Source organism: Antedon mediterranea, chromosome 11, assembly GCF_964355755.1.
Source record: "Antedon mediterranea chromosome 11, ecAntMedi1.1, whole genome shotgun sequence".
NCBI classification, from domain to species: domain Eukaryota; kingdom Metazoa; phylum Echinodermata; class Crinoidea; order Comatulida; family Antedonidae; genus Antedon; species Antedon mediterranea.
Genome location: NC_092680.1, coordinates 1,360,353 through 1,375,565, shown reverse-complemented (window position 1 = coordinate 1,375,565; position 15,213 = coordinate 1,360,353). Strand labels below are relative to the sequence as shown.

Sequence of the window (15,213 nt, the reverse complement as noted above, 5' to 3'; positions counted from 1 at the left end):
GCAGTCCAGCGAAGGGCTACTAGGCTTGTCCTTAAACAAACAAGAGGTGAAATGGAATACGAGGAACGTCTCACTAAGCTAAATTGGCCTACACTATCTAATCGAAGAAATTATCTTCTGTTATCCTTTGTTTGTAAATCACTTATTGGAACGGTTGATTGTAGTAGTGTTCGTCAATCTATAGTTGTTAATGGCCGTCACCTTGATACATTTAAGTTCATTCATCACTATGCTCGAACCAATTGTCTTCATCATTCCGCTATTAATATATTCCCTAGGTTGTGGGAAGAATTACCGGAAATGATTAAAAATTCTTTAATTTTAGACAGTTTTCAAATATTTTTAAATTCACTTAAATCACATGTTTTATATTGACTTTGTTGAATCGACTATTATGTATTTTATCCGTTTATTTTATATTGACACTGTTGATTCGTCTATTTGTTTTTTAAATATTTTTATATAGTTTATTTTATATCATTGTTGTTACTTTTGGGAGTACGGAACCTGAACTCTTGTTATAGTGATTAGGTTCACTTTTAGGTTCCTGCCTACTCCCTTAGTTTCTGTGTTTTGTTTGTTTGTAACTGGTTTTTGGCAATAAATAATAATAATAATAATAATATAGGTTAGAATTTTTCAATAAAGAATTGAGAACACATGAATAGTGTATACACAGTTGTCAGTTCTTATTTCAAAATCGTGGATACGACCGGGCTTCACGATCCTCATCAGTATTTTATCCTATTAAAAAAACAAAAAATTACACTTCTAAATTAGCGTTTTTTTCATATCATTATACCATCATGTTTTTAATTTTCTTTTACAGGTATCATTTCTTGCGACAAACATCAGTTGCCTTTCTGGCTGCCAATCTCTAATTGGTTTATGCTTCAGTTGCATAGTTAATTGCAATCTATGAACTCCAGCAGATGGACAAGATAAATACTAAAATTCAATCAACATCTCAATAACCACAGCAAAAGTATACATTTTATAGATCATTTAAAAAAAATTGTCTTAAAATGACCATCAAGGGATTCAGATGCAATATCTGTTTTTCTGACATTAAAATATTTTATTATCTCTGGATAATAACCTTAAAATAATCATTGGATAATAATAACATTAGCAACAAGGACGAATTAAACAAAACAACACGTAATATTGATATTATTACCTCCGCCAAGGAGGTTATATTTTCACCCCTGTATGTTTGTGTGCGTGTTTGTGTGTGTCTGTGAACAGCCTGGAGACCACAGTTTTCATCCGATTCTCACCAAATTTGGCCACAATGATCTGTACCCCAAAAGCTCGGACGAGTTCGAATTTGAGAGGAAAAGGTCATAGGTCAAGGTCACAACTAACAAAAAACTATTTTACTGCCTAGTTTTTATCCGATTCTCACCAAACTTAGCCACAATGATCAATGACTCATTATATAATTGTGGTTAAATTTTGAAGGGTCAGGGTCAAAGATCAAGGTCCACAAAAAAAAAGAAATAAAAAAAAAACGTCAGCGGGCCTTGAACCAGCGATCTCAACTGTGAGAGGCTGGATACATAACCATTACACCAAACTCTCATCCACAACTTTGTAGTGTGCAGTTAGCCTATTTACACTTAAAACTAATAAAAAAAAAATTTTTTTAAATATATATATTTTCCGGGGACATTTAATGTAAGTGAATTTTACAGTAGGCGGAGGTTTGTACTCTCGGAGTACCCTCTAGTTAGTTATAAATTCCACTTTTATTTATCTCTCTTATTGCAGTACAAGTAAAGTAAAATGATTGTCACCTGTTCAACCTTTAGTTTAAATATCTTTTTAGTTTTATTAAATTTCTTCCAACAAATGATCCATTTATAGGCCAAGTTTCTGTTTCTGTTCTCTGTTTCCTCAAATGTCTAAATGCATTAAAATGAATAAATTTCTTCCCACAATGTTCACATTCAAACGGTGTTTCTCCTGTGTGTATTCGCAACTGTTTTTTTAAATGCCCCATTTCTCTACATTTCTTCCTGCAATTCATATGGTGTCTCTCCTGTGTGTATTCTTAAATGTGTTTTCAAATGGTCATTTTGCTTAAATTTTAACTCACAATGTTCACATTCATATGGTTTCTCTCCTGTGTGTATTCTCAAATGTTCTGTCAAATGGCCTTTTTGCTTAAATTTCTTCCCACAATGTACACATTCATATGGTTTCTCTCCTGTGTGTATTCTTAAATGTGTTTTCAAATGGTCATTTTGCTTAAATTTTAACTCACAATGTTCACATTCATATGGTGTCTCTCCTGTGTGTATTCTCAAATGTTCTGTCAAATGGCCTTTTTGCTTAAATTTCTTCCCACAATGTACACATTCATATGGTTTCTCTCCTGTGTGTATTCTTAAATGTGTTTTCAAATGGTCATTTTGCTTAAATTTTAACTCACAATGTTCACATTCATATGGTGTCTCTCCTGTGTGTATTCTCAAATGTTCTGTCAAATGGCCTTTTTGCTTAAATTTCTTCCCACAATGTACACATTCATATGGTTTCTCTCCTGTGTGTATTCTCAAATGGCTTTCTAAAGACCCATTTTGTCTAAATTTCTTCCCGCAATGTTCATATTCCTATGATGTCTCTCCTGTGTGTATTCTCAAATGTGTTTTCAAATACCCACTTCGAATAAATGTTTGTCCACATTGTCCACATTCATATGGTGTCTCTCCTGTGTGTATTCTGAAATGTTCAGTCAAACTCCCTTTTTGTTTAAATTTCTTCCCGCAATGTTCACATTCATATGGTCTCTCTCCTGTGTGTATTCTCAAATGTTCAGTCAAACTCCTTTTTTGTTTAAATTTCTTCCCACAATGTTCACATTCATACAGCGTCTCTCCTGTGTGTATTCGCAAATGGCTTTTCAAATCCCCACTACTTATAAATTTTTTCCCAAATTGTCCACATTCATATGGTGTCTCTTTTGTGTGTATTTTCAAATGTCTTTTTAAAGACCCACTTTGTTTAAATTTCTTCCCGCAATGTTCACATTCAAACGGTGTTTCTCCTGTGTGTGTTCTTATATGTGCTTTCTGATCACCACTTCGAAGAAATTTCTTCCCGCAATGTTCACATTCATATGGTTTCTCTCCTGTGTGTATTCTCAAATGTGTTTTCAAATGTTCACTTCTTTTAAATTGTTTCCCACAATGTTCACATTCATATGGTCTCTCTTTTGTGTGTATTATTAAATGTTTTGTCAAATTGCCATTTTCCTTAAATTTCTTCCCGCAATGTTCACATTTATATGGAGTCTCTTGTGTGTGTATTCTTATATGTGTTTGCAGAACATCACTTCGAATAAATTTCTTCCCACAATATTCACATTCATACAACGTCTCTCCTGTGTGTATTCTCAAATGGATTTTCAAATGCCCACTTCTTATAAATTTCTTTCCACAATGTTTACATTCATACGGTGTCTCTCCTGTGTGTATTCTTATATGTGTTTTCAAATTCCCACTTCGATTAAATTTCTTCCCACAATGTTCACATTCATACGGTGTCTCTCCTGTGTGTATTCTTACATGTATTTTCAGATCACCACTTCGAATAAATTTCTTCCCACAATGTTCACATTCAAATGGTGTCTCTCCTGTGTGTATTTTCAAATGGATTTTCAAATGCCCACTTCTTCTAAATTTCTTCCCACAATGTTCACATTCATACGGTGTCTCTCCTGTGTGTATTCTTACATGTGTTTTCAGATCACCACTTTGAATAAATTTCTTCCCACAATGTTCACATTCATATGGTTTCTCTCCTGTGTGTATTCTCAAATGGCCTTTCAAATGCCCACTTCTTTTGAATTTCTTCCCACAATGTTCACATTCATATTCACCAGGCACATCTTTAGTGTGTGTTTTTAAATGCTCTTTCAGAATGTCATTGCAATGGAATTCCTTTGCACAATATCTGCATTGAAAGGTTGCCTGGTCTAAACATGTTGTGTGTGTCTGGCAATGCCGCTCAAAATCATCTTCTTCAAAAAATGTCTCTTCACAGTGTTGACATTGTAACTCTTTGCTCTGTATATGTATTCCTAAATGCTCTTTTAAAGCATTTAATTCAAATTTCTCTCCACAATGTTCACATTTGTAGTTCATATTTTTTTTTGTTAAGGCAATGTCAATTGGAAACAATAATCTGAAATAATAATAATTTAGTTTAGTTTTTATTTATACATAATTCTTAAAAAACAAAATACGAAATTTATCGGCACATATAAAGTGTCAATGACTTATTTACAGCACATCTTATCATAATAAATTAATAATATAATCATAATTATAATGTAATTAGTAAATCCCATTGTATTCAGGTCGGCTTATACTGTTCCTCATATAGAATATGACAAAATAAAACAAATGAAATGTCCAACAGTTTCTAGCAACTAATTTTATTTCAAATTAGTTTTGTCTATTCTCACAACCTGTACAGTGGTACTATACTATCTATTTTTTGGCTATTTAAACTTTTAAAGATTGTTAAAACCATAGGTGCTTTTTTGCTTTTTTATATCCCCTCTTTTAAATAGTGTTTTATTGTTTAATGATTGTAAAAATGTCTTCCCACAACATGGCCACTGTAAACTGTGTGTACTTTCTCAAATGACCATGGTTAAAGTTAAATTTTATTTCCCATTATGGTGTCTCTCCTGTTTGTATTCTTAAATGTTTTGTCAAATTGTCATTTTCCTTAAATTTTAACCCACAATGTTCACATTCATATGGTCTCTCTCCTGTGTGTATTCTCAAATGGCTTTTCAAATGCCCACTTCCTTTAAATTATTTCCCACAATGTTCACATTTTCATATGGTTTCTCTCCTTTGTGTATTCTGAAATGTCTTTTCAAATGCCCACTTCTTTTGAATTTCTTCCCACAATGTTCACATTCATACGGTGTCTCTCCTGTGTGTATTCTTACATGTGTTTTCAGATCACCACTTTGAATAAATTTCTTCCCACAATGTTCACATTCAAATGGTGTCTCTCCTGTGTGTATTCTCAAATGGATTTTCAAATACCCACCTCGAATAAATTTTTTCCCACATTGTTCACATTCATATGGTGTCTTTCCTGTGTGTATTCTTAAATGTTTTGTCAAATTGCTATTTTCCTTAAATTTCTTACCACAATGTTCACATTTGTATGGTGTCTCTCCTGTGTGTTTTCTTATATGTTTTTTCAGATCACCACTTTTTATAAATTGTTTTCCACAATGTTCACATTGATATGGTTTCTCTCCTGTGTGTATTCTTAAATGTTGTGTCAAATGTGCAAATTGCTTAAATTGTTTCCCACAATGTTCACATTGATATGGTTTCTCTCCTGTGTGTATTCTTAAATGTTTTGTCAAATGTGCGAATTGCTTAAATGTCTTTCCACAATGTTCACATTCATATGGTGTCTCTCCTGTGTGTATTCTTACATGTGTTTTCAGATCACCACTTTGAATAAATTTCTTCCCACAATGTTCACATTCAAATGGTGTCTCTCCTGTGTGTATTCTCAAATGGATTTTCAAATGCCCACTTCTTCTAAATTTCTTCCCACAATGTTCACATTCATACGGTGTCTCTCCTGTGTGTATTCTTACATGTGTTTTCAGATCACCACTTTGAATAAATTTCTTCTCACAATGTTCACATTCATATGGTGTCTCTCCTGTGTGCATTCTTAAATGTTTTGTCAAATTGCCATTTTCCTTAAATCTCTTCCCACAATGTTCACATTTGTATGGTGTCTCTCCTGTGTGCATTCTTATATGTTTTTTCAGATCACCACTTTGAATAAATTTCTTCCCACAATGTTCACATTCAAATGGTGTCTCTCCTGTGTGTATTCTCAAATGGATTTTCAAATGCCCACTTCCTCTAAAATTTTTCCCACAATGTTCACATTCATATGGTGTCTCTCCTGTGTGTATTCGCAAATGTCTTTTTAAAGACCCATTTTGTTTAAATTTCTTCCCGCAATGTTCACATTCATATGGTTTCTCTCCTGTGTGTATTCTTAAATGTTCTGTCAAAGTGCTAGTTATCTTAAATTTCTTCCCACAATGTTCACATTCATATGGTCTCTCTCCTGTGTGTATTCTCAAATGTGTTTTTAAAGACCAATTTTGTGTAAATTTCTTCCCGCAATGTTCACATTCATATGGTGTCTCTCCTGTGTGTATTCTTAAATGTGTTTTCAAATACCCACTTCGAATAAATGTTTGTCCACATTGTCCACATTCATATGGTGTCTCTCCTGTATGTATTCTCAAATGTTCAGTCAAACTCCCTTTTTGTTTAAATTTCTTCCTGCAATGTTCACATTCATATGGTCTCTCTCCTGTGTGTATTCTCAAATGTTCAGTCAAATTCCCTTTTTGTTTAAATTTCTTCCCGCAATGTTCACATTCATATGGTCTCTCTCCTGTGTGTAACATTAAATGTGTTTTCAAATACCCACTTCTTTTAAATTTCTTCCCACAATGTTCACATTCATATGGTGTCTCTCCTGTGTGTGTTCTCAAATGCATTTTTAGAGAATTATTTAGAATAAATTTTTTTCCACAATGTTCACATTCATATGGTGTCTCTCCTGTGTGTATTCTCAAATGTCTTTTCAAATGCCCACTTCCTTTAAATTTCTTGCCACATTGTTCACATTGATATGGTCTCTCTCCTGTGTGTACTTTTAAATGTTCTGTCAAATGGCCAAACCGCTTAAATTTTTTCCCACAATGTTCACATTCATACAGTGTTTCTCCTGTGTGTATTCTCAAATGTTCAGTCAAACTCCCTTTTTTCTTAAATTTCTTCCCGCAATGTTCACATTCATATGGTCTCTCGCCAGTGTGCACTCTTAAATGTTCTACCAAAGTGCTAGGATGCTTATATTTGTTCCCACAATGTCCACATTCATAGTATTCACCAGGCACATCTTTAGTTTGTGTTTCTAAATGTTCTTTTAGAATGTCATTGCAATGGAATTCCTTTCCAAAATATCTGCACTGATTGGTTGTCTGGTCTTCAACTAACCATTTTGTGTGCGAGTGTTGACATTGTAACTCTTTACTCTGTATATGTATTCCTAAATGCTCTTTTAAAGCATTTAATTCAAATTTATCTCCACAATGTTCACATTTGTATTTCATGTTTTTGTTAAAGCAATATCAGTTACAGAGAATAAATAATCTGAAATAATAATTAATACATGTAGTTTAAATGATGGTTGTACAAATTTGCTGTACTGTAGACATGAATAGAAAAGAAGTCCACTCGCCACAGGCAATGTATTTTGTTTGATATTTTCTATTAAAAAAATACAAGTACAAGTCATCAAATACTGTACTTATTTAACTTTTTATAACAACACATACTGTACTGCAAATCGAAAAGAATGAAAAAAAGGACAGAATTTTTTTATAGACGTCCAAGCCCTTCTTCATCTAAAGTATCCCAACATATTCATATTGAGTCATTCAATCAACATGGATAAGTGAAGATGGAAACACGGTGGTTTGATAAAGAGTGTAAAAAAAAGAAAAAATATCAGGGCAGTAAAAGCAACTCTCAACAGTGATGGGAGCTGAAGCTCAAACTTTCAAGATCCGATTCTGACGTGATACAGTATGCCACATATGCATACAGTACCTGAATTTCTGAATACGTCCAATTTTTGGATGCGTCCGACGCTTTCTAGACGGACGTACTGTACCGCTAATTTCCCTAACGCAGTTTCGTCAAATAAACAATATCATTCAATTCAACTTTATTTCAGACAAACTGTCCATATGAAACACATAAAGTTTACAAAAACAACACATATTATGGCTTTACTGATACTAGTTAACACACGTAAAAGTATACATGAGATTAAATATACAAAAGTTCTGTCCATTTTCTATGCAACTTTGAATCTTTTAGAATACGAGAAAAAACACATGTAATTAAAGTATTACAGCTTTTTTCAATTTTTGTTTTGAAACAAAAAATTGATTTCCGAATGTACTCATAGAAGGAGGGAACATGGTTATCAACAAACATAGCACTAGCACTACAGCTCCTTGAGCGTCTTAAAATCTTTCTAAGTGCGTTATTATAACAGACCTGTAATGACTTTATAGTTTTTACATTAAAATCGCACCATAAGGCCGCACAATACATACTAATACAGTATGACTTAAACAAAGTAATCTTAACATCTGTTGAGCATTTACTAAATTTTCTACAAAGAGAGTTACCTCTAATACATAATGATCGATATTGCCTTTTAATATCCAGTTCGTCCCTAGTATCATTGCTGATAACACAACCAAGGTAGGTAGTGGATTGAACGTAATTTAGTTCTTTACCACATAGAACAGTAACATAATTACCATTCAGTTTTCTTTTCCTAGGGCAAAAACACATGCAAATTGATTTTTTTTGAATTATATAATACATCAAAGTCATTAGCAAAATCCTCACATATGTTAACCATCTTTTGGAGGGCATCTAAAGAGGGCGCAAGTAACACCATGTCATCTGCATAACTTAAGTTGTTGAACTTTGTATTATTGAGCTCACAACCAAAATTACAATCACTAAGCATACTGTTTAAATTGTCAATGTAAACATTGTATAACAGAGGAGACATAACACCACCCTGTCTAACGCCATTGGTAACTTTAAAACCTGAAGACATAGAGTTACCCCATCTAACAAAAAATCGTTGATTCTCATACCAAGATTTTAGAAGTCTAATAGCAATAATGTTTGTTTCTCTCATAATTAATTGCCTGTACAGTGACCAGTGATTGACTCGGTCGAACGCTTTACTCGCGTCGAGAAAACAAGTAAATACGGGGCTCCCATTCCTATTATAGTAATCTACTATCTGCTTAAAAACAAAGATACAAGTATCCGTTGAGTGTTGACTTTTAAAAGCAAACTGGTGATCCCCTGACTTAAGGGTATCTCCACAATAATTGATTAACAATGTTTCAAATATCTTAGATACAACAGAAGCAAGAGCTATAGGCCTATAATTATCCATACTCGTAATGTCACCAGATTTACTCTTAATTATAGGCACCAGTACAACTCGTACCATTTCATCAGTGACATGGCCGTGGATACACATAGCATTAAAACATAAACTAAGTAAAGTAATAACATGTTTTGAAGCATACTTCAAATGCTCTGCACTAAGCCCGTCAAACCCAGGGGATTTACCACTATTGAGCTTATTTATACTATCCAATATATTACTATCAGTACAAATTTTATCATCAAAAGCAGATACATTAATTTCATTAAGATGTCTTTCAACATAAATTCTATGAGTATCATTGTTAACACAATTGAAAAGCTTCTCATAATGATCAGCCCATGTTTTACATATATTATTATCCCCTCTAACATCATTAATAATGTTAGATGAACCAGAAGATGAGTTGTTCATACGCTTTACGTTATTCCAAAAACTGTTAAAATCGTTATTAATATAAGAGTTCGCAATCTTATCAGCTCGAAGTTGCTCTTCATTCTGTCTGCAGTTCCGAAGAGTCAGTTTAAAACGAGATCTAGCAACTTTCATGGTATCAAATAAAGGACCATGTCTAGGTTTCCCATTACATTTCCACAACAAGAAAGCTTCCCTAGCTATATCATGAGCTTCCGAAACATAGTCGTTCCAACCGGGAACAACGTTAAAAGATTTACTTTCATGCGAAACAAATGAATGATTAGCAGCTTGATTAAGACAAGAAATTATATTATTATACAAAGTATCAATATCATCAAAATGTTTAGTGTCACCACAATTTACATCATTGCATGAACATACTGAAGGAGGAATAACAACATCATTAAGCAGCAATTCAGTACGCTCCTGATAGTTGTAAATTTCCTGATGAGTAACCTTCTGCCAATTTATATTGCTTGTATAATTCTTTTGGTCATCTTTTTCATGTTCAATTTCAAAAGAAAAATCATAAACAAAGCAAAGTGGAAAATGATCCGAACCGATCATGTCATAACGTATGGAAAGCTCTTTTATCCGAGCATTAGCTCCGTTGGTAGACAGGACATGATCAAGCCAACTCGTTGTAGCAAAAGCATCACTGATATAAGTAAAGTTATCAGAGTGCTGTCCTAATAGATTTAAATCAGTTAAAATTAAGTCGCACTCGGATGTAAAATTTAACAATTCAGCACCAAATCTTTTTTTGTGATCAGCATTAAAATCACCACATACAATAACTTTATCACCATGGAAATCACTAATTATAGATTGAATTGTACCCAGGTAGTCAACAAATTCAGCGAAGTGCTCATCGCACTCATAAGGAAGATATACATTGATAAGGAGTGTAATATCATTACCACTTCCTAGTTCCAAACCAATAATCCTATTGTCGTTGTAATTAACTGTTTTGATGTAGTCGTGCAAACATTTTCTATAAAATATGGCAATGCCTCCATAGGGGCGTCCTTCAAGTAAGCCATCGGAACTCTTAACAGACGATATCCCAAAACAATCAAACTCTTCATGTAATGATTTTAATATAGGTAACTCGTCATCAAGCAGCCAATGCTCCTGAATGGCAATAATATCATTACTCATGCAAAGATCATAAATTTCGTTTTTGCGAGATTTAAATGACCTACAGTTAAAAGAAACACATTTCAGTTTACTACAATTAATTTTAGATTCACTATCCATCATGATGTATTGTTTGCCTTATCGGTTCATAATACCGTCTGATTATAGCAGATTGAGGCCAGAGCTCCGCTTCATTAATACAGTTCTTATGTGCAAAACCGCATTCAACCATAAACGAAGTATAGTCAGAACGCTTACTAGGCAACACTTCCACAGTAACGTCAATTTTCTTTACTCTTTTTAGATACGATTTTATTTCGTCCGCTTTAGTATCAGGACTCAGGTTTCCTACATACATCTTGTAAGGTGGGGGATCCCTACCTTTTAAAGCAATATCAACACCGGTTCCACGCTTGAAATTACCCCGTTTGCGTTTTCGTCTTGGGTACTGAAAGCCGTCATCACAATCCATCCAATCACGAGCGTCCGGATCACTGGAAGGCGGAGCTTGCCTACGCGCATGAGTCATTACGTCATGTTTGTTTACTTCTGGACGGGTAATTCCCCTCTTCAATACTGGTACGGTAGCTGATTTCACAAACTGTGTTACCGAAGCGGAGTTGCTGTTCTTACTATTAGCAACTGGGCCGGTATTGGTTGCTACTACGTTAGAAAACAGTTTGTTACTTACAGTGTTTGTAATAGGTTGCAAATCACGATCAGCTAACTTTTTGTGGGAATCCATAACATCCCTCACTTGTTGAGCAAGTTTACATCGCTGGTTAGTAGCGTAGGCTATGTCGGCCTTAACACAATGGAATTCTGTCCTCAACCTTTGTAGTTCTCTGAAAATCAATGGGGCATCAATAGCATCCACAGGCACAACCGGTATTTTATTAAGGTTTGCTGCAGCAAAAATAGGCAATTTAGACAGGTCACATTGGATGAGATAGCCCAACACATCATTTAGTATACCATCAGCTTTGCGTCGAGGTTTATGAATCGCATTTTCAGGATCACCTACACAGACGCATAACATCTCCTTGGCCTTCTTTATGTCATCATTTGGAAAATTGGCCATACAAATAGCATGTAACCGATCAAATGTCATACTACCCATGTTATTGACTATAAAGCACAGAAGTTCATTAATCAATACATCATTTGGACCTTTTCCAGTGGAATCATGATGATCAAATTGGGTGTCATCATCTTCATCAGCACCACCATGATTAGCAATCGAGTTATCATCATGATCGCCATGTAATTGACTTCGTTGTAGAATGTCTTCGGTTCCAGCTAGCCCCCTTTCAGATGACGCCATCACTACGCGCCAATTTCAAGGGGACGCTACCGGTCAAACAATGGGCTCACACAGGTTGGACAAACGGTGATCCCAATGACAGTTCGGGCTAGCTTTTAATGACACAGAGACTGAATAAAAAACATCAATCTTAACAGAATATCTTCACCGATCTTGAAATTTCATACTAGTAGTACATTACCAAATATATAAGCCTACTAAATTTTCAAAATCCTGTTAGATTTGTATCAAAAATCGGGAAAATACACCCGATTCTGTAGCTGTTAGCACACTCAGTGTCAATACCGATACCTGTTCATTGTCAAGTACCTGCACAGCAACCATGATCGCTACAGTACTAAACAATGCACTAGACTATTAGGCCTAACATTAAAACGCAAAATAGATATGTATTACGACAGGATTTACTGTATACTGATAGATATTTATCTCGAACTAGGCTGTGGTAAAACTAGATGATGTTTGGTAATTAACAAAATCATTTTATTTCTAGGCCTAGGCTAGTCTGACTGACACCGTTCGCACTGCGACTATTTTGTTGACAAAAAACAATGCTCGACTTCTGCCCACTGCTGCTGGTATAACACCATGTGTGTTTTAACGCACATAGCAGCATGATGGTGATCTAGAATTTTGCAATTCCATGACGATAAATTGTGCCTTTAAAACGATAAATGAATTAAATTTATAACTTAGGCCTGGTCCTAAATATTTATTCTTACTTTACTTTGTAGTAGTAGTACATAAATTATAAATAAAGTAAAGGTGACCGTGATGTAGTTGTACTAGGCCTACTGTATATACAGGTATGTAATTATAAGCATTGTTGTTAGGACTATTAAATACAATCCTGTAATTTCAATGTATTAAAAATCTGGGTGAAACGACTTCTTGTTGGCTTACTCGCATCACGGAGCTAGTGTAAGGTAAGGTACTAGCCTCTACTAGGGCCTAGGCATATACTAGGCCTAGGTAGTTTAGACGGTTATCAGACGATCGGGCCCACTTCAAGACGATCGGGCCCACTTCAAGACGATCGGGCCCAAATCGTGAGACGATCGGGCCCAAATCGTGAGACGATCGGGCCCAAATCGTGAAACGATCGGGCCCATCAAGGGTGAAAGACGATCGGGCCCTATATTACGCACGAAAAGCACATTGACACTAGCACTAGCCTAGTAATTAAAAATGATGAAATGTGGCACAAACACATTATTTTATATAACACAAATAACTATCAGGCCCAACGCTAAGACGATCAGGCCCAACGCTAAAAGACGATCAGGCCCAACGCTAAGACGATCAGGCCCAACGCCACCACGCTAAACTAAGACCATCGGGACCAACTGGTAAGACGATCGGGCCCAACGTGGTTCTGAAAACACTGGACGATCGGATCCAAAATCAACTGTGAAGACGATCGGGACCAGGTTTTCTGGGCCCGATCGTCTTGGGCCCGATCGTCTGTTCCCCAGTTTAGACTAGCCTAGGCCTAGCTAGGCCTACCTACTAGGCATAATATAGCCTAGCCTAGCCTAGCCTCTAGCTAGGGCCTAGTAGTACGTGCAAATTAAAAATATTTCATCTTACTTTTGACAATTAAAGAACAGTTAAAGCTTCAAACTAACGATACCGGAAGACGATCTTTTATGGTGATATATCGCGGGTTCGGTTGGTTGTGATCCGGTGGCGTCGTGGTGGCGGCGGCGGCGGCGGCGGCTATTAGGTAGAGAGGAGGATGATGATCGAGCTAGAGCGCACACACACACACGGCGGACGAGAGAGGAAGGATGCGAAAGGATCGAGAAGAAAAAAGGAAGGTGAAAGTATGGAACGCCGTTACTGCCTTCTGATCTGAAGCGAATAGAGTAGTATTTAGACCTAATATTTATTTCAGCAATTACCTCAGGGTATTATTACAAGGGCTGATATAGGACAATTTTAAGGGTGGTGATGGTGAGGGGCCTAACATTAGGCTAGGTAACGGGGCTGCCAAGGAGTAAGGGGAGGTGCTAGAGTAATTTAGACCATTCAAAATTTGGCAGGGCGGTAAAATATACTGGGTATCCAGTTAGTTAACACATTACAACTTCTGCATCTTCTGTTTTAACCAAAATGAAAACAATACATATAAAAATTAGCATGTACCACACTAATAACAACATTTTATTTTTGTTAAAACAACTATACAGTATAAGAGCCCAGTTTAGACTGGTTAATGTCGACAAACATAAAAATATTAATACAGTATTATGATTTTTTGGCCTATGTATTGTAGAATCGGTAAATAATATAGGTTAGAATTTTTCAATAAAGAATTGAGAACACATGAATAGTGTATACACAGTTGTCAGTTCTTATTTCAAAATCGTGGATACGACCGGGCTTCACGATCGTCATCAGTATTTTATCTTATTAAAAAAACAAAAAATTACACTTCTAAATTAGCGTTTTTTTCATTTCATTATACCATCATGTTTTTTGTTCTTTTACAGGTATCATTTCTTGCGAAAAACATCAGTTGCCTTTCTGGCTGCCAATCTCTAATTGGTTTATGCTTCAGTTGCATAGTTAATTGCAATCTATGAACTCCAGCAGATGGACAAGATAAATACTAAAATTCAATCAACATCTCAATAACCACAGCAAAAGTATACATTTTATAGATCATTTTTTAAAAATTGTCTTAAAATGACCATCAAGGGATTCAGATGCAATATCTGTTTTTCTGACATTAAAATATTTTATTATCTCTGGATAATAACCTTCAAATTATCTATTAACATTAGAAGGAGTGTGAGCCACTTCTTCCAACAAGGACGAATTAAATAAAACAACACATAATATTGATATTATTAGTTATAAATTCCACTTTTATTTATCTCTCTTATTGCAGTACAAGGCTGAATTGAAAGTAGATATTTACAATAGTAGTTATACTAATTGTAAACAAACTTAAAACAGTTAAAAGAGAGAACAGAATTTTATTTAGTCTTTTAAGCCTTGTCTACACTATCAAATTTTATGTGACAAAAAAAATGTGATATGCCCATATATGGAAATGATGTCATATCACTGACATATTTGGGCATATCACTACCATTTTTTGTCAAACTAGTTTGATAGTGTTTAATGCACATGTCACTGAAATGATTGTCACATGTTCAACCTTGATAGGCAAGTGCAGAATTCGCTAATGAAAGTGTTTAGTTTAAATATCTTTTCAGTTAAATTATTAAATTTCTTCCAACAAATGTTCCATT

The 15,213-nt window shown here is 35.0% G+C and overlaps 1 pseudogene; it reads right to left on the bottom strand.

Moving 5' to 3' along the window:
* Positions 1-1,866: 1,866 nt before the first annotated feature.
* On the bottom strand, positions 1,867-15,213 carry LOC140063012 (uncharacterized; annotated as a pseudogene).